Source organism: Anguilla rostrata, chromosome 11 (genome assembly GCF_018555375.3).
Source record: "Anguilla rostrata isolate EN2019 chromosome 11, ASM1855537v3, whole genome shotgun sequence".
In the NCBI taxonomy this organism is placed as follows: Eukaryota; Metazoa; Chordata; class Actinopteri; order Anguilliformes; family Anguillidae; genus Anguilla; species Anguilla rostrata.
The window spans coordinates 41,676,621-41,701,596 of record NC_057943.1 but is presented as its reverse complement, the minus strand read 5'-3'; the positions used below and the strand labels follow the sequence as shown (position 1 = coordinate 41,701,596).

General features: G+C 46.2%; 1 long non-coding RNA gene across 3 annotated transcripts in view; it reads left to right on the top strand.

Annotated features, from left to right (window-relative positions):
- The window catches only part of LOC135234983 (uncharacterized), a 53,213-nt gene that overhangs the window by 5,792 nt on the left and 22,445 nt on the right, over nucleotides 1–24,976 (top strand). Inside the window, exons 3-4 of one of the 3 annotated variants that reach the window (XR_010324261.1) lie at nucleotides 6,282–6,432; nucleotides 6,717–8,477. The exons of 1 other annotated variant lie outside the window; for it this stretch is intronic. This is a non-coding gene — a long non-coding RNA (uncharacterized LOC135234983). One more of the 3 variants, XR_010324259.1, reaches the window with a different exon arrangement.

The following is a 24,976-nucleotide window of genomic DNA, read 5'->3' as shown; positions in this document are numbered from 1 at the left end:
GATTCTGCAGCTGACTTTTCCCCCCAGTTAGCCTGTACTGGTGATTATGGAGCAGGAAGTTTGCTGCTTTAGTCTGATTCATTCTTTCATTCATTTATTCGTCAATTTGCAAATGCCTGGAACATGGCGAGCATGGCCAATCACAGGTCACATTGCAGGTGAGCACAACCTATCATAGGTCACATTGCAGGCAAGCACGGCCTATCATAGGTCATGTTGTAGGCGAGCATGGCTTATCATAGGTCATGTTGCAGGCGAGCACGGCCTATCATAGGTCATGTTGCAGGCAAGCAAGGCCTATCATAGGTCACATTACAGGTGAGCAGGGCCTGTCAGAGGTCACATTACAGGTGACCACAGCCAATCACAGGTCACGTTGCAGGCGAGCATGGCCCATCATAGGTCACAATGCAGCTCATAACATGCTGCTCCGGGATCGATGGGCAGGTTGTCATCGCTGCATCTGAAATCGATGGCCTTCTGCAGGCAAAAGCTGGGGAGAGCGCTGGAGCGGGCTTATCGATGGAGCTTCAGTGGGACAGGCCCCTCCCCTTTAATTACCTCCTCAATTAAAAGAGCCTCCTTTTTTACTGCTGTTTTAGCTCCAGGGTCATTAAAGGTCAACGGGTCACCAGCGGTGAAAGCTTCATCTGGTCGTCATTCGTGAAGAAGCACCCACGAGGAGCATAATTCACCTCCGGAAAGATTTCTGCGTTCTGAGCCTTCGTTTTGCGAGCGCCTTGGGGCGTGGCGTCGCTGCGTTCTGAGGCTGAGCTGCGGAGGACTGACTGAACGCGCTTCGCCGGATCGCGGAGCCCAGCGTGTGAAATGGCGTTTCCTCGGAGGGGACGTCATTAAGCAGATCTAATATCGCTGCTCTTCAGAGAGGGGCTGTCGAGCCGGCTCCCCGCGGCACTGCTGAGGCTGCAGTTCTGCTGATTGCCACATCGGAGGCCTAATTGCCCCGCGGCCCGTTATTGGCTTCACGGGGTTCGCGAGCACCGGAGCCTGGCTCGTTTATGGCCACTGGCCTCCTCCAGGTTTTCGGAGTGGCGCCCGCCGGGAGGAGCGGGCCTTCCCAGCGGGCCTTCCCAGCGGGCAGCGGGGTTTCACGGGCCTCGGGTCGTCAGGAGTCCCGCCGCTCGCCCGGATTCGTGCGGCACGGCGCATTAGCGCACACCGCGGCTCGCGCGTGACAGATGCTTCACCCCCCCCCCCCTTTCCCGAGATCAGAGGGGGGCCGCGGCAGCATTCTGACACTCAGAACCTTGAGGCAATTAACTTTTGATCAGTGGGTCCGCGGGAATCTCATTTGAAAGTCTTCAAATAATTGGCTGAAAGTCTGAGGATAATCAGTTTTAACAGTTGGAATCCCGCGTAATTACCTCCCGCACTGTCCTGCGAGCGCTTCTTCTTCTTTAATTCCTCATCCCACTCTTTCCCCCTCGCCAGCGATTGCTTATCTCTCTTCTCCTCACCTTCGTCCCCGTCGTTCCACGCTGAGGGCTTACCTTCGGAACGTTCTGTCCCTTTACCACGGCTGATATGCTGAAGCGGGGGAGGACAATGCGCTCAGTTTATTACGCACTCACCACAACACAACAGTCAGTATACATATATGTTTTTAAAAAAGCTACGTCCAACAGGTGTGATGGGGCCTGTGGCGAGGGTTCCTCTTCCGGTTCATTTCAGAATTTCTCCGGTGTGTTCCTAAGCAACCCTCTTCTTCAGGTGCTGCATCAGATACACGTCTGCTTGAGCTGTCCTCTGCTTGCTGAGAGTAGCCTCTCTTACCCCGAGTGCAACGAAGCTCAACGTTTTTAAGCCCTTTGGGTTATAAACCTCTGGTGGTTGACTTTGCTCAGGGAGCCGTCTCCCAATCGCAAGGAATTAAATGGCTTACACAGCTGGAACAAAGCCGGGTCACCTGAAACACAAGGCGAGGCTGTGGAGAAGCCTTCCAGAACCTTCACCTCAAAAACTCCCTGGATGATGAAGACGACTGCGGATGAATCCCGTTGCAGTTTTAAGCAGCCGATTCACATAAGTGTAGGCACGCCTCAACTTTCCTCTTTAGCTTCCCCCCCCCTCCCCCCAACCCCCAAAACATAAAGATTAGACATTATCTTGCAGTAGAAGTACTTTGTATGGAAATTTGCACAAGTTAAAAATAATGACGCATCACACACCAGAAACTCTGCACAATTCAAAATTTGAAAAGAGTATATAACACAATAGAAGCACAATAGGTTTCTATTGTGTTAGAGTATAACAATATCTTCTGTGTTCAGAGTATAATAATAATAAAATTTTTAAAATGCATTCAGCTTCCTTTTCTATTTCTCTGCATACCAAGGTTTCTTTCTCAATAATGGAGAATTCCTGCAGTAAATGAAGGGTTCTTCTGGAGGGCTAACTGCATTAAGAGGAATCAGAAAGGGGGGGAAGGGGAGAGTTGGCAGAAGTTCTTTGGAAGCTCAACGTCCGAGGTTCACATTCGCCCCTCTCCGTGCGGGCGATGAAAGCTGATTGCCTTTCGGAAGGGATGACGCGTTGGGCAAGCTTCTCAACTTCTTGTGGCGTTTTATTCTGTGGGGGAACGGGGGGAACGGGGGCGTTGGAAGGCACAAAGCAGGGGTGTGCGGAGAGAGAATGGGGGCTCCCAAATCCGGAGGGGGGGGGAAGAGGGGGGAACTTATCTATAGACCCTGGGAGTCGATGGCGTTCATGTGGGTTCCCTCCACAAATAAGGCTCTATTGCCTGAACACCCCCCCACTGCGCACCTCACGACAGAGGGCTTTGCGTTCCGCCCTCAGAATCGCGCCGCGTCTTCCTGCGCGACCTCACGCCTCCCCGGCGCCTCTCGCGGGCCCCCCCCGCGCGGCCGGCTCCCATTGGACCGCTCTGCGCGCGCGACGGGAGGAGCAGAGCAGCGCCTGGTTCGGGGTGTTTTTGGGAACCGTGATGGAGTGCGACAGAGGCGATTATATCGCTTGGCATTTAAACGCCCGCCAGAGCTTTGAGACGTTAAACCGTTATAAAGTTTATTAATAATAACGAGTGCGGTAATGAATAAGTAAAGAAATGCGGGCAGTGTAAAAATACCGCCGGATCTCTCTCAGCTCGGATGAGTAATGTGGCCATTTTTAATCGTTTGCTCATTAGCGAATTTGACGGGTTTATTTTAGCCGGTGGTCGTGGTTTACGGTCCCGTGTGGAACGGGAGGCCTGACCCGTGACCCAGCGTTCCTCTTTCCCGAATTCCAGGACCCGCGCATCATCGCACCACCGCCGCAAATTTCCGCACCCCGTATTCCACTGCACTCGTTTTGCATAATTAATTTAAGAGCGCCCGGGGTAAGTATAATTAAGTGAGCGCGTTGGGTTATTATAAGAAGCACTCCCTCTCGGTAAAAAAAAAAAAAAATAAATAAAATAAAATAAGGCGCGGGGATGCAGAAATAATTGCGGCCGTGTCTCTGATCTTACGAAATTTCGGGCGGTGTGCGGTTAGCTTAACCCCTCCCCCCCCCCCCCCCACGCCCTCTGCGCTCACCTTGCCCAGAGGAGCGGGCACATCCCCCCCCCCCCAGCCCGTTTTGAGCAATTCGACAGAGGCACCGCAGCCATGGTTACCGCTCGCAAAGGGGAACCGAAGAGCCTCCGGGGTGCACTTAGGGGATGGGAATTAGTCCCGAGCTAAGGTTTCATATTTATTTACTTAATTATGCATGTGCTGCTAATGAACTATTCTATTGATTGAGCGGAATGGAAAACGTTGATTAAGCACATTTTGTGCTCGCCGGACCCCGTCTGAATTCTGTTATTTTGATGAGCACCAAACGTTTTGCTATATTACTGTAAGCAGTGTTTGTGTGCTGAGCAACATTTCAAGTTTATTGTCCTTCAGAGAAGGACATGCAGTATGTTTTCACAGCTCAGCAAAAGCAATATGCAGAAATACAACAGACAGCTTAACTTTCTAGTTGTTCTGTGCTATCTGTGACCACACTGTTGACAAACTCTCCTTGACCATAGGTACACACATGCTTTAACAAACAGGGCCACAGTGACTCTCGCGGTTATAATTAAATTGGAAGAATGCATTTTTTACATAGTCTCATGTCTGTTTATCTGTATCTGTTCAACAAATTGCTCGTGGTTGATTTCATCCTGGTCTGTTCTGAAGCATCTGTTCTGACTTTTATTTAAAAATAGTGAAAAAGAATGTTTTCTGGTGAGTTGGGCAAATTGGCTGGTGATTGGATCAGGCTCAAAAATCAATGATAGCAGCTTGGCCAATGGCCATTTTAGTCCCCTTCATTAGGTGAAATAACTCTATAGAAACAAGGATCATCCAGAGCTGTAAAAAGGAACTAAACTGGCAAGTTTAAACACACTTAGCTGTTGTGCAGGGGCTGGAAGGGGAGGGGGTGAGGGGGTGGGACGGGGGCGGGACGGGGGCAGGGGGGGCAGCGGGAGTGAGTGGTGGTGGCAGGGAGCCGTTACTTCGACCTTGGCTGGTCGCATAAAGACCTTTTGTGAGGAACTGGCCCGAAACAACAGGCTCCAACAATGGAAATCCCGCCCCAAAGAGACAGAGATCTTCATTTTATAGCAGGCCAGTCGAAGGCAACGAGCCATAAACCTCAGCTGTGCCTGCATCTGTATATACGAGTGCTCAGCTGGCGCTGTCCGTGGTGCTGAACACTGACAGCCCGCAGAGCCGAAAGGCAGCGCTGTCCGCGGTGCTGAACCACGCCGCTGTTGCTGCCCAGGGTTCTGAACGCTGCCCCTGTCCCCGGTGCTGAATGTGGCCGCTGTCCGAGGTCCTGAACGAGCGGAGCTCGGGAAAGCGGCGAGAAGGACTGACAGCAGGCAAAGCACCGGAGCTGCCCCCGCTGCCCCCCCAGCAGCCCCCGCTGCCCCCGCCGCTCCCCCGGCAGCCCTCACACGGGGTTAAAGAGCAGCCGAGCGTGTCTCACTTAAAGGGGCCTTTGCTGCGGTGCGGAGGGCCGAGGGGGAGGGCTGCCAGTTTGACGGGTGAAAGCCGCTGCAGCTGCAGGAGCTAAAGACAAGGCCCTGTATGCGCTGGCAGATCTGTGCTCTCCCTTTCGGCTGGGCTCCTCCAATAAAAGGATTCATTTGTTCATTTTTCATTTATTTATTTATTGAGTAGTTGTTTAAGGACTAGATACCAAAAAACGAGTTGTTTTGGGTGATAAAATATGAATCCACTTTTGGGATGTTTATTGAGATGCGTTTTTAAGCTCGCCTGTTTCGTTTGTCTCTCTCCTCGAACACTGCGAGCGAACTCCTGGCCCCCTTCCTCAGCTCCCTGACCAGCCCGCCTCTGTGGCTCCTATTCACGGGGAACACAATGCCTGCTATACAAGGCACCGGTGTTCCCGCTCGTCGGGACGTCAGCCAATGCGTCACGGCGGCGCCCTCTTCAATATGAAACGGAGGACATCCTTTACAAGGCAGGGGAACCAGACGGCCATTGTCTGTTCAGCTATTGTCGCTGGGGAAATTGTTAGCGGTGACGAAACGCCGCCCCCAGCCATCCCTCTCTTGGCGGCGGCGGCGGCGGGGCGGGGAGCGGCCGGCCCTCCCGGGCGAGCGTGCTCCTCCAGGACGCCGCCGAGCGCGTCTGCTGTGCTCTCCTCTCTGTGGCAGAGCCGGTTGCGTAAGGAGTCATACGTGGCCCGAGGCCTCTGTCACCTCCGAGTTGGGATCTGTTCAGATCAGGGCTCCTCCTGTGGCACTCTCTCACGCACGGTGGCTCAACACCAATCCTGTTACAGCAGCAGGGATTTACATCAGCCACCACTCCTAATGATGCATGTAGTTATTTATCTTTATTAGTAGGAGTAGTAATAGAGTAGTAGAAGTACTGGTAGTAACACAAGTAGTAGTAGTAGTAGTAGCAGTTGTACTTGTAGTAGTAGCAGTAGTTGTTGTAGTAGTTAATGATCATAGTAATGATGATTGCCAGCTATTGAGAATGTATAGATTTGTGTATTTCTGTGGATTGTGTTTTTTAATGTTGTATATTTTCAGCATCTATATTAATCAGGGGATCGCACACCGATGCCTCCCTGCTACTTCTGGATCGTAACTTAGCCAGTACTCAACTGAAGGCCATTGATGATTGTGTGATGCTAAAGACTCCCAGTCTGAAGAGAGAAGGGTTTCCTCTGTACGTTCCGTTCTGTTCTGTGTGTAAGGCTCTGTCTCATACAGACTCACACAGGGATTATCTGTCCTATGCCTACAGGGGACAGCCAGTGCAGAGACCGGCAGTGCAGCTGCTCGCATGGGCGGACCGTGACCCCCGAAAAGGATGACTCATAGCGCTACACGTGCAGAATTTGTCACCCAGCGAATGGCTCGTGTCTTCAGGATTCTCCAGCCGTTTTTTTTTCCTGGTGAAAGAAAAGCAGGGTTTATTATAATGCACAAGGCCACTCTGTGTTTCTCAGCAATACCTGGTGGAGTTAGGATCAGACTGCCCCCACAGCAGTACAATACTATACAGTACAATACTCTGTAAATATGCGAGGAAGATATAATGACAGATATATTTCACATTTGTCTTTGTGTGTGGGTAATTTGTGTATTATTAGACCATATGTTTTGAGGGTCTGCAATATAGTTTCTGTTATTGCCGATTTATGTGACGTATTTTATTTCACTATTTCACTGCCATCAGGGAGAACACTGAAAACACTGCAGTGGAGTAGTCAGCCTCAGCCTGGCTCGGCTCGGCTCAGTTTGGCACGGCTTGGACCGGCTCGGCTCGGCACGGTTTGCCCCGGCATGGCTTGGCTCGGTTTGGCCCACCTTGGCTTGGCTCAGCATTGCTCAGCTCGGCCTGGCTTGGCCCGGCTCGGCTCAGTTTGGTCCGTCTTGGCTCGGCTTGGCTTGGCTCAGCTTGGCTCGGCTCACTTTGGCCCGGCCCGGCTTGGCTTGGCCCGGCTCGGCAGGCAGAGTCCCCGCCGGTCTCCGGGGGGACTCCCAGAGGCCGGCGGCAGGGCAGCAGTGCACTCCAGGTCCCAGCATGCACTCAGGGACAGGCAGCGTAACACCCTGGAAGAGACACTGTTAGGGGGGCCTCTTACTACCAAATGCATGTCCAATGACCGAAGAATAATGGAACCTGACACGTGTAGTTCAATAAACCAGCCGTCCCTCGGCGCATCTTAGAGATGATTCCTCCCCTGTGCCCCTCTGTCTGATAGACTGCCATCATGAAAACCTGGCAGAAAATCTATCCCCCAGCCTCTCTGGGTATACAGCTGCACCTGCATTAAAGATGCAATAGCCCCTTTTAGCAAAATTGATTACTTAGAACGTGGAGAAGGGGAGAAGGAATGGTCGGGATCTAAATGCAGCTTGTCCTGGGTAAGATGATATGCCATCTGCCACGCTGTGAATTTCTATCCTTCCCGGTCTCTTATTCTTCCCTTCTCTCTCTCTCTGTCTTTCCTTTTCTCTCTTACTCTCTTTCTCTCTCTGTTTGATTATCTGTCTGTCTTACTCTGTCTCTATCTGTTTCTTTGTTTGGCTGTCCTTCCCTCTATTGGTCTCTCAGGCGCTTGTTATAAATCTGATTTGAGAGCGGCGTCTTGTTTTTGCGCATAATTGTGTGTTGTTGTTTTTTTTGGTGGGGGGGAGGGGGCAGAGGAATTGAAGATTCAGCAACAGGATTGCTTTTGCAATTGTGAATGTAATCATTTTGCTGACTCTTCAATCCACCCCCCCCCCCCAACCTCCCCAAAAAAAGACACGATTATGCTTTAAAACAAGACAACGCTCTCAAATCAGATTTATAACAAGAGCCTGAGAGACGGATAGAGGGAAAGAAAGCCAGACAAAGAACAAAGAAACAGAATAAAGGCGAGAGAGAAATAGACAGAAGCAGACAGACAAAGAAACAGAGTGAAAGCGAGAACAGAACAGATTGTTGTTACAAGTTCATCACCTACCTACTTCCATTCAAAGCTGTAAAATGACTATACTAGTTCCATAATGTCTCATTTACGTCTTTATGTACGTATGCCTGGTTTTGCAGCTTGTCTACATGTAACGCAGTGGAAATATCCAGTCCAAGTGCGATTACATGTACTCTCTGAGAGGAAAATGTTCTCCATTGCAGTTTATCTAACACTGAACTAAATCTTGTGCCGGTTATAAAAATGCACTGAAACCCAACGTGTGTTATTGCCTGCTAAAAGCCACCATCAGCACCATTAGGCATTATTATTAGGCATAAGTTAATCAGCATTATTAAATATGGAAGCTTTTGCTAAATAGCAGCCCGTGATGAATATGCGTGTGAATATGGGCGCCTGGATTGGAGAGCTGTTCAGCCGTAATGCCCGGGTATTGTTCGGGGGAAATCATTTCCTGCTGGTTCACGGCCTCTCCCCGTTCTCCTCACGCGTGCTTTTTTCCACATCCTAGTTAAAAACATGTTAAAAAAAAAAAAAAAAACCGAGAGTGCAAGACACAGTTATTTCAGTCTGTGATTACAATCAGCACCAAATAAACATAAATTGCATGAGCTGTTTCGCACATTGGGCCCAAACCACATGACAGATTTAGCTTGGGGGAGCGCGAAAACCCTGTCGTTCTGTTCTAAGTGGGAGTCGCACGTGTGGATTGGACTGCAGCTCTAATGCGCGTGGGTCTGTAGTGGAGTCGCCCTCCACGGTCACAGGAAACAGGAAGTCCACCATGGCGTATCCAGGGTTTTTTCCAGGCATTAACAGGCGCTCCTAACACCTCCACTGAATTCACGATCGCCTGCGTAAACATCACGGAAAAATCAATGAGACCTCAGGCTCAACGGGGCCGTGAACACAGGCCGCGTTCGCGATTAAAAAATGTTCCCGTGCAAACAAAACCATTCTTTTCGCACCCGTGCGACGAGTTGTTTGGCTCAATTGAGTGCCGTCGTCATTAATGTTAAACCTGCAGGACTCAGGAGTTCAACAACTTCTCATCTAAGACTGACAATTGCCTGCATTATGGGAAATGTATTTCGAGCATCATTCCATAGTGTGCCATCGTGAATAGTGATACTTTCGGACTGTTTTTTACTTTTGGACTGTGCACTGCGTGCTGTAGTGCAAGGTCTGTCAGCTAGCCAGAGCCGAGTGTTTACCTGACGTAGTCGATACTGTCAATTTTACCCATATTAAATGGAAAATATAACCCCGTTTTACTTAAAAGCATCATTTTGACAGAGCTGCTTTTTGAAATTTGTTTAGTTATTTTTTGTCATTTTAAATAGTGAATCTTAAGATTCAGGTCAAATGGTCAAAAGTCTTTTATTATTAATATTATTAGCCTAAATTGTTATTTTGTGTTGTTCATTGAAGGACAGATACAAATGCAAGAAAAACATGATACTCGTCTTAAAAACCTGGCAGTAATGAACAAATACAGAGGAGTAGGAGGCCCTCATACAGAGAGTGGCCAGCAGAGTTTGTCGATGTTTTAAATTATGATTAATAGATAAATGGTTTGATATATATGCTGTTTGCAGTTCATTCATTTTGGTTTTAAAGCATACCATGTAATTTTTCACAGTGTTTTTTAATATATTTTTTATTATAGTTATCCGTATCCTTTCCTAGGTTATCCTTAAGGTTTGTGACCTTTTTGACCTTACTAGTGCCAATGCTACTGGCACAGCCCTGCTTGGATCTCTCTGCTCAGATCTCCGTACTCTTATGCTGAAAGCTCCCAAGGAAAGTGTCTGCAGCTGATAATGCGGCCCAGTGTCAGAACCACGTTCCAAACACGCTTCCCTTCCAGTGTCGTCACGAAAACATTACACCTACTGACCTCTGGTCAAGTGTACAGAGGACAAGTGGGACACAGCCAAACGTTCAAAGGGTCACACTGACTGTAGGACAGCGAGTCGGGCTGTATGAGCCTGATTTTAACTGGGCTCTTTTCATTCTGGCCAGAAGAATACGATTCTCCTGAAGGCTTCATGCGTTTCTCTGTTTCTCCTGATATCAAAATTTCACAGGGAACATCACTGTGCCGAACAGAGATACTGTAATTGTGATGGATAATTAGCTGGACTTTGTATTTCCTGTTGTTCTTCTTTGCGGTTCCTTTCTGCGGTGTGGTGGTAGAGCTGGTGTATCTGTGCTGGCCGTACCGACGAGGCCGGCTGCATCTATTCATTTCCAGTTCAGGTGTCATTGTGAAGTTCAACCCCTTATTGGATACGCTGCTATCACATGAGTGTGTACTTCAGCACGGTTACCAGCACAGTAGGTAACTTAGTCGTCTTGTACACCTGTATGTTGCGTTATTAGCTATGAAGGTATCTAACAAGGCTATTAGATTATGTTAGATATCCTGATTCCATATTCAGAACACATTCAGCTCTATTGAGACTGAGGCTATGACAGATACTTATGAGTGAGTGCATCGTGGGCTGTGGTCTTGCTTCTGGTGTTGATAGGAACAAATATTTAGTTCTTACCACTCTGTTGTAGCTATTTGCTCTTAGCTGAATTGCCCACTCCTGATCTAAGGGTAGAAATTTTTTTAATTTGCTAAAATGAAGTGAGGAGTGGTTTTTGGTGGTGTGAATGAAGTTCCCTTGCATTGGGTACCGAGGAGAACAGAGCAGGAGGAGTTGACACTTAAGGGATCGTCACCTGATCACCTGCCACTTTAACTCTCTTGGACATTGACATGGACGAGTCTTAAATCTGTGAGGGCAGGGCTCAGCCTACACTCAGGGGCGGGGCCTCTTGATTGACATGAGGCCCTTTTGGAGCCAGACCCGCTGTTTTCTTTCACACAGAAAGTGCAGATGCACAGTCACAGTCCGCCCTTCATTGTTTCCGGTGGAACCAGACAGGAGCTCAGGAGCTGTGTGTGTACTGTAGCAATAAACGTGTTCAGATCAGTTGTTGCACATAGATGTGACCAACCAACCACTGCTGAGCTCAGAAGAGTGACATATCTTAAGATGGCAGGCAGCAACTATAAAATGCTAAAGGTAAAGGGCATATTCTTGTGATGTCTACTTTTAGTCTTCAATAACAATAGAGCGTTGGTCTGTTTGACCGGAATTCATCCTGAGAATAGCTGGCTTAGTCACACGCTTGTGACGTGTCAGAATCGTAGAACTGCTGTTCAGCAGGAAGCTGTCTGGTTGAAGTTGTTTTTGGCGTGACAGGAAAGACCGCCCAGCTTCTTACGGGCCTCCTCTCTTTGAGCGCGTCCCTGTGGAAAGCGGCATGGTGTTCCTGTGTGACAGATCCACAAGGAGGGGGTTCCCATCCAGTGAGGCCGGATAGGGCACACCGTAACATAACATAATGCTGATAACAGGCCATACAGCCCAGCAGTGCTCGTCCCTGTCTGAGTATCGCCTCTGACTGGTATGTGAAGTACAGCCTTGGACTCCACCCAGGGGTGTAGAGCTGAAACGCAGGTGGAGAACATCATAGGCGGAGTCTGATCTTGCACCCCCCTACCGCCCCCCCCCCCCCCGATCCCCCTCAGGCTTTGACGTGTGACTGACAGATCTGATGGCGCATCTGTTGCCGTGGCTACGCTGCGGCTGATATGGCTTCCTAGCGCCTGATTTCCGCGCGTAGCGCAGGCCGCTCTGAGATGGCGGTGCGGGGCCTGCTCCTCCGCAGCCCTGTGACGGACCGGTAGGGCCTGGCGACGCGCGGCTGGAGCGCTCGATCTGCGGCGGCGGTGGCGATGGCGATGGCGGTGTCCCCAGCTGGGGATTGACCGGCAGCGGGATCCTTCTGAACGTCTACCGCGGCGATCTGTCGAGTGGCGGCCCCGTACCAGACTCCCCCCCCCCCACACCGTGTGCCCACCCTCCCTCCTCTGATACAGATCTGGGTGGTACGTTTCGTCCTCCCGTTGTGTGGCGCATCGGGGTCCGATCGCCGGCGAGGTGATGGATCGTAGCCACGCCCTCTTTTTCCCGTCCGTGACGCGGCACACTTCTCTATGGCTCCCGGGTGCTCAGGACAGATTCGTTTATCACGCCGGATGTTCTTGCTCAACCGCACCAGACAAAAGGGAAAAGAAGATCGAGGAAAGAAAGGGAGGAAGGAAACCAGGAGAGAAAAAACCCTGAAGAAACCCTGTTCTGGTATCAGTGTAGCAGTTCAGCACATTATGGTGTACACCCTCCCCTGTTCTGGTATCAGTGTAGCAGTTCAGCACATTATGGTGTACACCCTCTCCATTCTGGTTTCAGTGTAGCAGTTCAGCACATTATGGTGTACACCCTCCCTATTCTGGTTTCAGTGCTACAGTACAGCACATTATGGTGTACACCCTCCCTATTCTGGTATCAGTGTAGCAGTTCAGCACATTATGGTGTACACCCTCCCTTCTGGTTCAGTGTAGCAGTTCGACATATAGGTACACCTCCTGTCGTCAGTTCAAGGAGCAACATGAATTAACTTCAAGTACATGCATGTATGGTGTACAATGTGTTTAACAGTGACAAATTACACCCTCCCCTGTTCTGGTTTCAGTGCTACAGTACAGCACATTATGGTGTACACCCTCCCCTGTTCTGGTATCAGTGTAGCAGTTCAGCACATTATGGTGTACACCCTCCCCTGTTCTGGTATCAGTGTAGCAGTTCAGCACATTATGGTGTACACCCTCCCCTGTTCTGGTTTCAGTGTAGCAGTACAGCACATTATGGTGTACACCCTCTCCATTCTGGTTTCAGTGTAGCTGAGCTCTTGAATAATACCGAGCTAACACCATACAGATCAGCTCTCAAAGAGGCAACATGAATATAGCTTCAATACATGCATGTAGTATGTACTCAATGTGTAATTACAGAAGGGTGACAAATTAAAGGAAAAACCAACATAAAGTGTATTAGTAAGATGTTGGGCCACCACAATCCACCAGAACAGCTTCAATGTGCCTTTGCATAGATTCTATATGTCTCTGGAGCTCCACTGGAAGGATTGGACACCATTCTTCCATAATATATTCCCTCATTTGTTATTTTGATGATGGCAGTGGAGAGCGCTGTCTTACTTGTCTGTCCAAAATTTCCCATAGGTGTTCAATCTGGTGACTGCGAAGGCCAGAGAATATGACTCACATCATTTTCATACTCATCAAACCATTCAGTGACCTCCTCGTACCCTGTGGACACATTGTCATCCTGGAAGAGACCACTCCCATCAGGATAGAAATGTTTCATCATAGGATGAAGATGATCACTCAGAATAACTTTGTATTGATTTGCCGTGACCCCTCCCTCTCAGGGGACAAGTGGACCCAAACCATGCCAGAAAATAACCCCCATAGCATAACAGAGCCACCGGACCTCCTCACTGTAGGGGTCAAGCATTCAGGCCCATACCATTCTCTACGCCACACATGCACTCGCCCACTTGTCGAGAATGTGGAGAAGGATGACTCATCTGACCATATGACTTTTTTCCACATCTCTGTAGACCAGTGCCTATGGCTTTTGCACCACTGAACTCTCAGATGTGCATTTGTCTTTGTAATGAGGGGTTTATGCACTGCAACCCTACTATAATATCCCTCTCTATGTAATTATTGACAGACTGTTCTTGACAGTCTGATTATGTCCTGCATTCACATTCTCAGTCATCTGAGGAAGAGTTGCTCTCCTGTTTTTCCGTATAGTGTACGTATCGCACTAATGCACAAGCACCACTGATGTCTTTTCCATAGATCTAAATGCCGATGTCACTGTAGTCACTGTTCCTATTGAAACGCTAGTTAGTTGAGCAGTCTTTGTGACTGAAGCTCCTGCCATCCGTGCCCCAATGATGAATCCTCTTTCAAAGTTAAAAAATCGATGTCAACTGGTCCTGCTCATCATGTTAATACATGCCACAGAGCATGATTGGATGTTAATTGCTTAATCATGCTTAATCTTGCTTAATTGCTTAATCATGTGTATCATGCAGTGCACCTGTATGGAAGCATCTACATTCATTATGTTTCTCCACTCATTTATTCACTCAAGAGTACATACAGTATGTGTTAATGCGTGTGTAAATGTGTGCATCAACTGGACTAAATAATGTAATATTGTATTACATGAGATCTGGTTAGATTTGAACATATACTGGAGAGTTTCACAATTTGTTGAATTATTATATTGGCATAAATGTGTAGGACCAGTTTAAGTGCTTCTTTTCCTGTGAGTTATGTCCACTATGTGGTGAAAGCTCCACTTGAAGATTTAACAAACAAAAAAATAGCTTATGGATAGTGATAAAATACAAAGCAAGGTCGGTTGTTGAATTGGCTGGCTATATTATTGTTTGACTTGAAGTAAACAGAATTCTAGACTATCACAATGTAAAATAAAAAACAAGCCCAGATCAAGTACCAACAGCCTAAGAATCATGTATATTTACCTAAAAATCAAACCGTTATTTTATATTGATCACACAATTCCGATTCTGTAAGAATGACTTAAGGCACAAAATGGCTGATATTGTCATGGAATAGTAACAACAACAAAAACAGTTAGGCTTCATTTCGGCAATATGTATTAGCATGACCCTTCTAGCGATTACTTGTCAAAACGCAAGATGATCTGCTAGTTTCGGGGAGGGGGGGGTGGGCAGTTTTTATCTGCAGTGTTCCTTGCTGAGGTGAAAACACAGTTCTTGAACAGAAGTTTCCGGAACGCGCTGGGCAGTGTGCTTCCGTCCCACGCCTGGATTCTGGTCAGCAGCTAGTGCCGCTCGCCTCCCCCCATACATCCTCATCTCTCGCTGTGGAACATTAACCGGCTGCATTAACATTAACCGACTTTTTATTATTTCATTCAACGCGTGATTGGCTATGCGCCAGTGAAACCAGGGCCACTCACAAGCCCCAGATTACATTGTGAAATATAGAACATATAAAATTTTAAACATATTTATAGTGTGTTTTTATATTTTCAAAATGACCTTCATGTATTAGATTCAAATATTCGTTTTAACAAATGAAACAATATATTCTTTCCATTGTTATATTAAAATTTTGAATCAAAATCTCGACACACCTTGTATGTGCATGTGTCTGTGCGTGTGTGTGTAATGTGCGCATGTGTGTGTGTGTATGCGTGTGTGTGTGGAGACGGGAGTGGCTCAGTTTGTGCCTGCGTGTGTGTGTATGTGCGTGCGTGTGCGTGTGTGTGTGTGTGTGTGTGTGTGTGTGTGTGTGTGTGTGTGTGTGTGTGTGTGTGTGCATGCGTGCCTGCATGTGCGTGCGTGTCTGTGCCTCAGTGTGTGCCTGCAGCCCAGGCCATTGATCGCTCTGCTCGCAGGTTTGAAAATGTCTGACAGCTCAGACAGGAGCAGATTGCCTCAATTCCCCTCAGGCGGCGGTCTGCGCGAGACTGTTGCCGTTCGCGGCCTGCGGGCCCGCCGTTGCCACGGAGACTCCCGCCCTTCTCGGGTGGGCGGGGCCGCCGCGCTCTCCGCGGGAACACGTCGCTCGGACCCTCGCTGTTTCGTGCGCGCGTTCGCCATCGATCGCCTCCCCCACCCGAGCACAGATCAGCCCCATTGGGCCTGCTTAGTCTATCGCTGTTGTTAGGCCTTCATCACTCCGCATATCTCTGGGCTGCAAATCATTGAAAATCCATAATCGCTTCATGTTCAAATGAGTTAAGGATATGTATATACTCACTCTGCAGCACACAATAAATGAAAGGGTCGTGGGTTGTGTGCAGGGTGAGCCAGAGGCCAGGGTACAAAAATAAAAAGCTCCTTGTTTCCATTTTAGAAAGGTCCGCCCTTTCTAAAATGGAGTCAGTGCTCAAGAATAAAGGACTCTGGGAGATACTCCTACCTTTTTTTTTTTCTTTTTTTTTTTAACAAAGTAACATATACCTTTTAGGTGATACTTTCTATCAATGGTCTTTCATAAGAGCTATGCAACTTCATAAACACTATAATAGCACTTTCATATGCACCACAGAATACTTGCTAAATAGCTCATGTCAGTAACTGAGAATAGGCCTGTTGCGTGTTGACACAGGAAGTGACATGCCGTGACATGCCAGGTGACACAAACCACAGGCCTATGTGTGGATATTTACATGAGTATTTTTGAATCTATGCAGCGCTCTATGAAGACCTGTGTTGCTTGTATGAAGGACAAAAGTTGTTTATTTCCCTTTCATTGCTTTATTATTCAATTATCACTGTGGCTTTATTATTCAATCTTGACTGCAAACTAAGAGAAGCAGTAGCCTAATGCAGTTGTTTATTTCACGCACTAGATTGAGGTTATTGTACGGTGAGAAATGTTGTGATGTTTGATGTCTGTTATCATGAAACGCTGGCAGTGGATCCGGTCTCTGTTGTGTTTTCTTTCGGCTGCAATTAAATTCAGAGCCAACATCTGATGCCGTTGCTGAAATCATCTCCATGGCAACCGGAAAAACAAGGCACTGCCTTGCTGTGTCACCAGTACTGCCAAGTGTAACCATAACTCGCCATGTCAGGGATAGCCTGTCGCCATACTCGGTTACCGCGGGTTACAGACAAAGTGATATCTAAAAAGGAAGAAAAGCACCATTCACATTGTCTTAATCATTCAATGCAGTCCGTATTTCTCTTTTCTTGACTTTTTTTTACCGCATTTCATCTCATCGCAGCATTTAAAGCTGTTTACATACTTCTTCCCTTCAAAGTACTGTATGAATAATCAGTTTGCTTATCTCCTCTTTTTTCTTACTGTGCCATTTTACAGGCAAGAGAACATCTGGTCTTTTAGAATCACTCCTCAACCGAAATCGCACAGATAGACAGAGCGTCGGAGCACATTTTGAGGTTGTTTTTTATTGTTTTGTTTTTTTTAAATATAATCAATCATCTCAAAAAGTGCTGACAAAATATGAGCGATTGCGCGAAAAGAGAATGCAGACATGAACAACTTAATTACCGATGCTTTAATAACGGGTCCAGATTCAGACCCAGACAACGTAAAGCTGTCCGTCTTTAAGAAAGCAATTTTATACTTGTAGTTCATGGTGTTGAGATTCCCTTGACAACTCTTTCCCCTCACAAAACCCAGCTCCAATATCACCGGCTGATTGCCCTCAAACGTCTGTGACAGTAAATCTATCAATCTGACAATCCGGAGTGTAAATTGAAGCCCGGAGTTGACAGTTGAATAAAAGACCACTTGTGACGGAGCGGCGTAAACTTGGGAAGGGGGCGGGCGGGGGGGGAAGAGGAGCGCTGATATGAGCCTTCAGAGGCACTCGAACCCCTGCAGATACACTCGCATTTCCCTAACTCAGTCTGCTCGGCTGTCCTTTCTTTTTTTCTTTTTTGTGGGAGCAGATTAGTGGGGGTGGAAATTGCACACGTGTAACCGTACCTTTAAAACGGAAAAGGGGGGGGGGGGATGGGGCACCGCAGTGCGTTAAAATGCAGAGCAGGCGGGGCTGCTGGGTGGCTCATCCGGTTAAGGCCCTGTTCTGGGTCTCGTCCATGGATGGGCTACGCGACCCAGGCCAGGCCACTGCTAATCGGGGAAGGCGGCATCGCCCAGGGGGCCAGGATCCGCGTGAGCCCGGATAATTTTCCCGCGGATAGCGTGCGCGCGGCATGGCGTGCTAGCCCGGATAGCGTGCGCGCGGCATGGCGTGCTAGCCCGGATAGCGCGTGAGCGTGCGCGCTGCAGCGGTTAGCCCTGGCATGTGTGACTGTCCGTTCCACACAGGGCAGTAAGAGGGGAAAAGGCCCATCAGAGAGGGTGGACTGCAGGTGATCCTGATGAAAAGAGTGAACAGGCAAGGAAAAGAGGAGCGGGAACAAAGTGTATTCAGAAAGGAAAGAGCCGAAGAGCGCTTGGGATGAAGCGCTTCAGCCTCTGACGCGGTCTGTAAAGACACCCGAGCAGAGGACGTAGGGCAAGGCCAGAGACAGGGCTGCTACTCAGCAGCTTCAGTTCCTTATTCTCCACAGCAGACCTGGGTATTAACACCTTTCAGAAATAGCGCTTCCCTCTGCAGGTGCTGCTAAGATGAGAAAAGCTACTAGATGCTCGCAGATCCCATTTGCGAATTTTCAGTGGAGCAGTAACCGAATCTTACCATCGTATGTAATAAAATGAAAATGGGTCTTACTGGGACCTAAAGGGTTATTTGGGAAATAATTATTTGACTCAGGTCTGATCTACATCATCATTTAATTATCTCTAATAACTCAGTAACAGTGGGTTCAATTAAAATAGCAGTGTAGTTCATCGTCAAATTTACAATTTGGTGTGCATGAATACATTTGTACTTTATGTAATACGAATGATTGGTTAACCAGTAGTGTGACCGTCTTTTTGTTCAGGGACTTTCAGTGACAGTCTAATTAATCCAAATCTTGCATTCTTACATGGTTAAACTAGCTGTTGAATACTTAAGCGACTGTAGTTTTTTTTTGTCTTTTGAGATTAACAAAATGCCACAGTTTGCCAGTACATACGTGTTGTAATTAATCCTACTTTTATGTTTAAACATGCACAATGAGTGAAACTATAGCTTACACCCACAATTTTTCAATATAACATCCAGAAAGGTTATCTGAATAATAAGATGTTTTGTGTAGTCATATTTTGGTGCTTTTGCATTTTTTTCGCCCACACTGTTCACTCTCAGATGCACAGACCATAAAAGAATAATGCAATTTTCAGTCTGTCAGCTTATATATTCACAAAGAAATCAAAGGTGACATTTCCAATAATGTGCTAGCGTGAAGTATACAGCTGGGGTTCTGAAATTTCAAGTTTTATATTCTCACTAAAATACTACCTTTAGAACGATGCAATATAGAGATTTGTCATTTAATGTAACACACACACTCACAGAGATGAGTGAGAAAGTGATATGCATGTGTTTGCTTCATTAGCTTTCATTCTATCAATGAATTACCCCCCCCCCCCCTTCTCCCAGTGCAGATTACTATAGGAATGAACTGCAATAAGGTTTAAAAATGATTCTTAGATGTGAAATATGGATGTCTATGTGACCTTTGTGAAAGCATTTACATATGCGCAGACTCAAGTGCGTGTGCGCTGCTAAGCTGTGTGTGTGTGTGTATGTATTCTGCATTGTTTCTTGAAAATAACAACATCCTAAGGGATAGCCAGCATAGTTTTTGCAAGGGAAGGTCATGCCTGACAAACCTTTTGGTATTCTTTGAAAAAGCTGCCAGGTGTTTTTATTATAACAAGGCTTATGATATTATATATTTAGATTTCCAAAAAACTTTGAAAAGGTACCACATGAGAGTTCACAGTGGGCTTGGAACTGGCTACAGGGTAGAACACAAAGAGTAGTATTAGGAGGGATCATACCTGATGAGGGTACTATGGGAAGTGGAGTCCCTCAAGGATTGGTGATGGGACCCCTGCTGTTCCTAATTTATATCAATGACTTTGACAGGGAGATAGAAAGTACATTAGTCAAATTTTCAGATGATACAAAACTGGGAGGCCCAACTAATAATTTGGAATGTACCAAATTAATACAAGAAGATAAAATCCAGAAGTGGGTGGAAATCTGACAAATAAAATTCAATATAGCCAACTGTAACGTTTGTCATGAAGGAAATAATTTTTTTGAGTTGATCAAAGCTTTTCAGGTTCTAGTCACTGTGTTGCAGTAGTAAAAAAGGCCAACAGGATGTTGGGATACATAGCCAAATGTATTGAGTATAACACGAAGGAAGCTATACTTATCTTATAAAATACATTTGATAGACCACACTTGGGAGTGTTGTGTGCAGTTCTGGGGACCGTGCTACAAGAAAGATATAGCGGTTCTAGAAAAGGTTCAAAGAAGAGCAACCAAATTGATTCCTGTTTTGAAAGATAAAAGCTATGAGGAAGGACTTAAGATGCTTAATCTCTTCAAGCTTTGTAAAAGGAGACTTAGAGGTGATTTGATTGAGGTTTTTAAGTTAATAAAGGGGATTAACAAAGTGAACCACAAGAGATTCTTCAGTTTGGGGGGGGGGGGGGGCTGCATTTATATAGCACTTTTATCCAAAGCGCTTTACAATTGATGCCTCTCGTTCACTAGAGCAGTTAGGGGTTAGGTGTCTTGCTCAGGGAATCGAACCGGCAAGCTTCCGACTGCCAGACAAGCGCTCTTACCTGCTGAGCTATGTCGCCCAGTTTGAGTTCTGTTAGTGGAACGAGGGGACATAAATGGAAATGATCAAAAGGTAAATCCCACACAGACAATAGGAAGCATTTTTTCATACAGAGAGTAGTCAATGTGTGCAATAGCTTGCCAGGTCATGTAGTAGAAGCAGGATTTTCAAGACTAGGCTTGATACAGTGTTAGGTACTATCGAGCCTGTAGGTAATCACAGCACAAGGTACAATTTAGTCAGGGAAATGGCGAGTATTGTTGGGCTGAATGGGCTGTTCTCATCATTATGTTAGGTTATGTTATGTTGTGTGTGTGTGTGTGTGTGTGTGTGTGCGTGTGAGTGTGTGTGAGTGTTTGTGGGTGTGTATGTGCTCCTATGCTGCAAATGTCGATGCAGTCTTAAAAACGATAATATTTGTAACTGATTCGGGGACATGCAATGCAGAATTCCATATTTATTTCTACTTTAATCTCAAAAAGTATTCATTTATTTACAAACTCAGAGCCTCGCATTGTGATACAAATCATAAACAGCTTCAGTATTTCCACAGACTCAAAGCTCGTGTACGTGTCTGCACAGTGGGTTGTGACCCCTTCCTGCACATGGCCCATTAGAAGCACACTCATTTAAGTCTCTGTAGCTCCAGTATCAACCTACAGTGCCCCCCCCTCCCCTTCCAGTTGTGGGCCCCTAGAATCATCACCACCTTTCCCCCTTGCCCCTTTGATATGTCATGAAATCCACCCCCCCCCCCACACACACACACACACACACACACACACACAAAACAATAGCTCGCTATGTGTTCATTCTCCTCAGAAATTCAGGAACTGGTTTGCGGTTCTGTGACCTCCTGCTATTCTCATTATTCATAATCCGGGGACCTGTGAAGCAGAATGACACCGTTACAGTGTCAGGCTCTCTCCGAAGAGGGGTGAAAAGGGGCCGATTAATTAAAAAGCAGCGACTATGAGCAGCTCTGGGGGGGCGTTGGGGGGGCTGGTTAATTTGTGTGGTCTCTGCGGAGGAGCGCGCGGGCGCTCAGCTCGCGTCAGGCCCACCTGTGAAACGCTAATTGATTTGTGCGCGGTGACGCAGACACGGACGTTTTTAGCTCGCCCGTTTCAGAAGCAGGAGGGGGTGGGGAGCGGGGGTCTCCATCTCCGAGATTATGGGAAGGGTGTTCTGCTGAGAGGGGCAGCGGGTTTGGGGTGGGAGGGGTGTTATCACGACACTTCTGGGTCCAGTTAGGGACCCCCAGGATAAAAAATGAAAGCAAGGCCTCAAAATAAAGTTAAAGAAATGTCATTTTGAAAGTCTTCGTAGTCCAAAAGTGGTATGTTTAATCTCCTGGGAGAAGGGATCCCCGGATTAAAGTGGGTTTCTGAGGGTACATGTTAAAATTAGTTGAACAAGGGGGAACAAAACATGTAAGCTGCTCAGTTCAGAGTCAGAAAAGTCATGTAAAATCAGAAGAGACTTCAGCTAATATTCCTTCAAGCTGGGGTCAGATTTATACATGGTTTTTTCCCAGGTCACAGCTCCTCCTCATCATAATAGCCGCGTTTCCACCACAGGAATTTTACCCTGGAACTAGGAACCTTTTGAGGAACTCAGTGCGTTTCCACCACAGGAACTAGGGTCTAAATTTAGTTCCGGGGGCTTATTTTATTTATTTTACCCCCCAAAATGTTCCTGCTCGGGGGGTAGTACTTTCCAAAAGTACCGGAACCTTTGGGGTGGGGCGCAAGTGCTGAAAATTTCTGATTGGTCGACTACTTGCAGTGTTATTTGTTTTATTTCAACCGCCATGTTTAAAAATATGCAGCCGCAAACCGATTTATTTTCATAATAACTTCAAATCAAACTTGTATGTTATGCGGTGCAGTAGCCTAGTTTTGGTTATAGCCTGCCAACGTCTTGGAATTATAACGTGTGCTCTTCTGTTCTTTTCTTGCTTTAGTATTCGTTTTATAAAATGCTAAGCATTCGTGCTGGGACAGCATATTACGTACCAAAACATTCAAACGGATTAATTCGGTTGCTGAATATTTTCTTCCGGATTCTCTTTGTTAGCCCGTTGTAATTGACTCAAAACGTTTGATACAGTTATGTGAGGTATGCGGTAGTTCTGCGTAATTCACATTGGTGATACAGTAAAAGCAAACTGGAAATCACCTTCCGCACTTTTTGTCAGGGTAAAATAACAGGTTAATTCTAGTAATTGTCCCTTTAGCTTTTTCAGACTGCCGTAATTTTACTCTGCCATTCTTCAATTCCACAAAAAGACCAGGAAGACTATGGACTAATTTATGGTGCATGGTTCGCATCTGGAGGGCACACTTCGCTGCTCGGCTAGCAGTAACTTCGAAGGAAAGCAAACGATGGCTGTACCACTACTAATTTAAATTTTCAGATGTGCTTTTCATTTATACATATTCCATAGAGGATGTAGATTGTTATTAACATCATCATCATGGGGATCATCACCACCATTATTATGTTGATAATGATGAACTTAATCATCACATTACCTGTACAATGTCCATAATGATGATCTCTATCTTTATCAAGATATAACCTCTAGTCATCATCTTCATCATCATTATGACCACCACCAAGATGATGATGACTGTTACTGTTGCTGTTGTTGCTGCTGTTGCTGCTGTTGCTACTTATGCTGTTGTTGCTGCTGTTGCTGCTGTTGCTGTTGTTGCTGTTGTTGCTGTTGTTGCTGCTGTTGTTGTTGTTTATGCTGTTGCTGTTGTTGCTGCTGTTGCTGTTGTTGCTGCTGTTGCTGCTGTTGCTGTTGTTGTTGTTGTGCGTAGTTGTTCTCGTGTGCTTTTCTGCTGTTGTTGTTGTTGTTGCTGCGCCTGTTGCTGCTGTGTGTTGTGTGCTGTTGTTGCTGTTGTGCTGCTGTGCTGCTGTTGCTGTTGTTGTTGTTGTTGCTGTGCTGCGCGTTGCGTTGGCGCTTGCTGCTGTTCTGTTGTTGTTGTTGTTGCTGTGCTGCTGCGTTGCTGTACGCTGTTGTTGTTGCTGCTGTTGCTGCTGTTGCTGTTGTTGTTGTTGCTGCTGTTGTTGTTGTTGTTGTTGTTGTGGTTATCACACAGCTCGCTTCAGGGAAAGTTAAAGGGTCTCAGAGTGCTTTTCTCCTGAGTTAAACCACTAGCTGCAAAACCAAATTTTGGGGAGCCATCCATCCGGGAACAAATTAACCCCCAACCTTTTGATCAGAACGCTAACATCTATGCTCTGCACCAGCTTATAGTCTGCCTCCTCTGGCTTTGGAGGAGTGGAATCCATGGAAACCCAGGCAAACTGGCCTGAGAAGAGAGGCACTAAACACACCAGGAGAGGCCGAGGCTCTTAGGCTCTGGGAGAGAGCTCTGATTACACACGCTTACCCAAGTCCCTGCCATTTTCATACAAATATAAACAGTTTTTGAGTTTTTGACCAATAAATTGTAACTTTGTTGTCAGTAATAATTCTTGATTCAGAGCGAACATTTTCACACAGGCAAATAAAATTACTTCTTTCCAAAACATGAAAAGTTCAGCGTGAAACAATCGCATGAAGACATACAGTACAGAATTTATGCGAAATTCTGCTCACTACACCATCTGTTCCAGAATGTTGTGTTCATATTTGTAATAAATCTAAATATGTATGCATCAATCTCAGTTATAATAATCTCAGTTCTAATAAAACATACAGTTGCAATTATATCCAAATGGCATTTTTGAAAATTTGGTATAGGTCCAATGTTATTCTAGTGTTAAGCACCTGCTTCATGTGACAGCAGTGTAACCAAATCTGTGTGTTAGATGGTATTTCAGGGAAACACCATCAGTGTGGTTTACAGACGTATTTAAGAAAAAAGATGGAAAAATAAAATAAAAGGATGGCTTGGAGGTTTGTGTATGAAAGCCTCGAGTAGCATCGACGTGTGCAATTTATAAAGATCGGCAGTCTGGCAGCGACTACTATGCAGCAGCAACGTATGCAAAATACATTTTTACACAAAGCCATTATTCACTTTCTTTATCTAAGCACTTCTGTGCTCCCCTTCAGAAATACAACATGACAAAAAAAAAGAAGGGCCCCTTTATATTTAGCATCAAATCATACTGGTTACATATGGCAAACATTATTTGGGGTGAAAATGTGAGTGCATTTCTACAAAATATTAAAGACAGGGTTGACGGGGAACAACCTGTATACACACACACATTATATTGGTTATGACACTGATACATTCCATATTTTGTAAAGCATAGCATAAATTGTATAGCATAACAGCTCCGCATATCAATATTGCCCTTACGCTGCATACTTGTCATATTTATCTGATAAGACTGATAAAACCGGTGCCGTCAGAAAAAAAAATGTGGCGCTCGAGTAAGCAGCTGGGAAGTGTTATACAACGTATTTGTCTACAATATAATATGTGTTTATGAAAGAGGGACTCTTTGGTGATACATTCTCCTCGGATTGTTTTCCTATTGCTTCAGCTGAGAGTTGTTGTATGCACAGTTAACAAAAAGCTGTCATTTTCATTATTTCAGCATTGAAAGTACTCACAGCAGATGATGGAGTAGATTTCTCTGGCATTTAAAGCTGTGCAATACTGCACTTTGGTGTCCGTGTCCCAGCTGAATAGGCCCACACACAGTATTTCTGACATTGTGACAATCTGTATCTGTCTGTTTACAGGATAATTGGGGGGAAATTATTGACAGTTTTGGATTAAACTTGGTGTTATAACCTTTTGGAAAAGGTAAGAAATGAGCA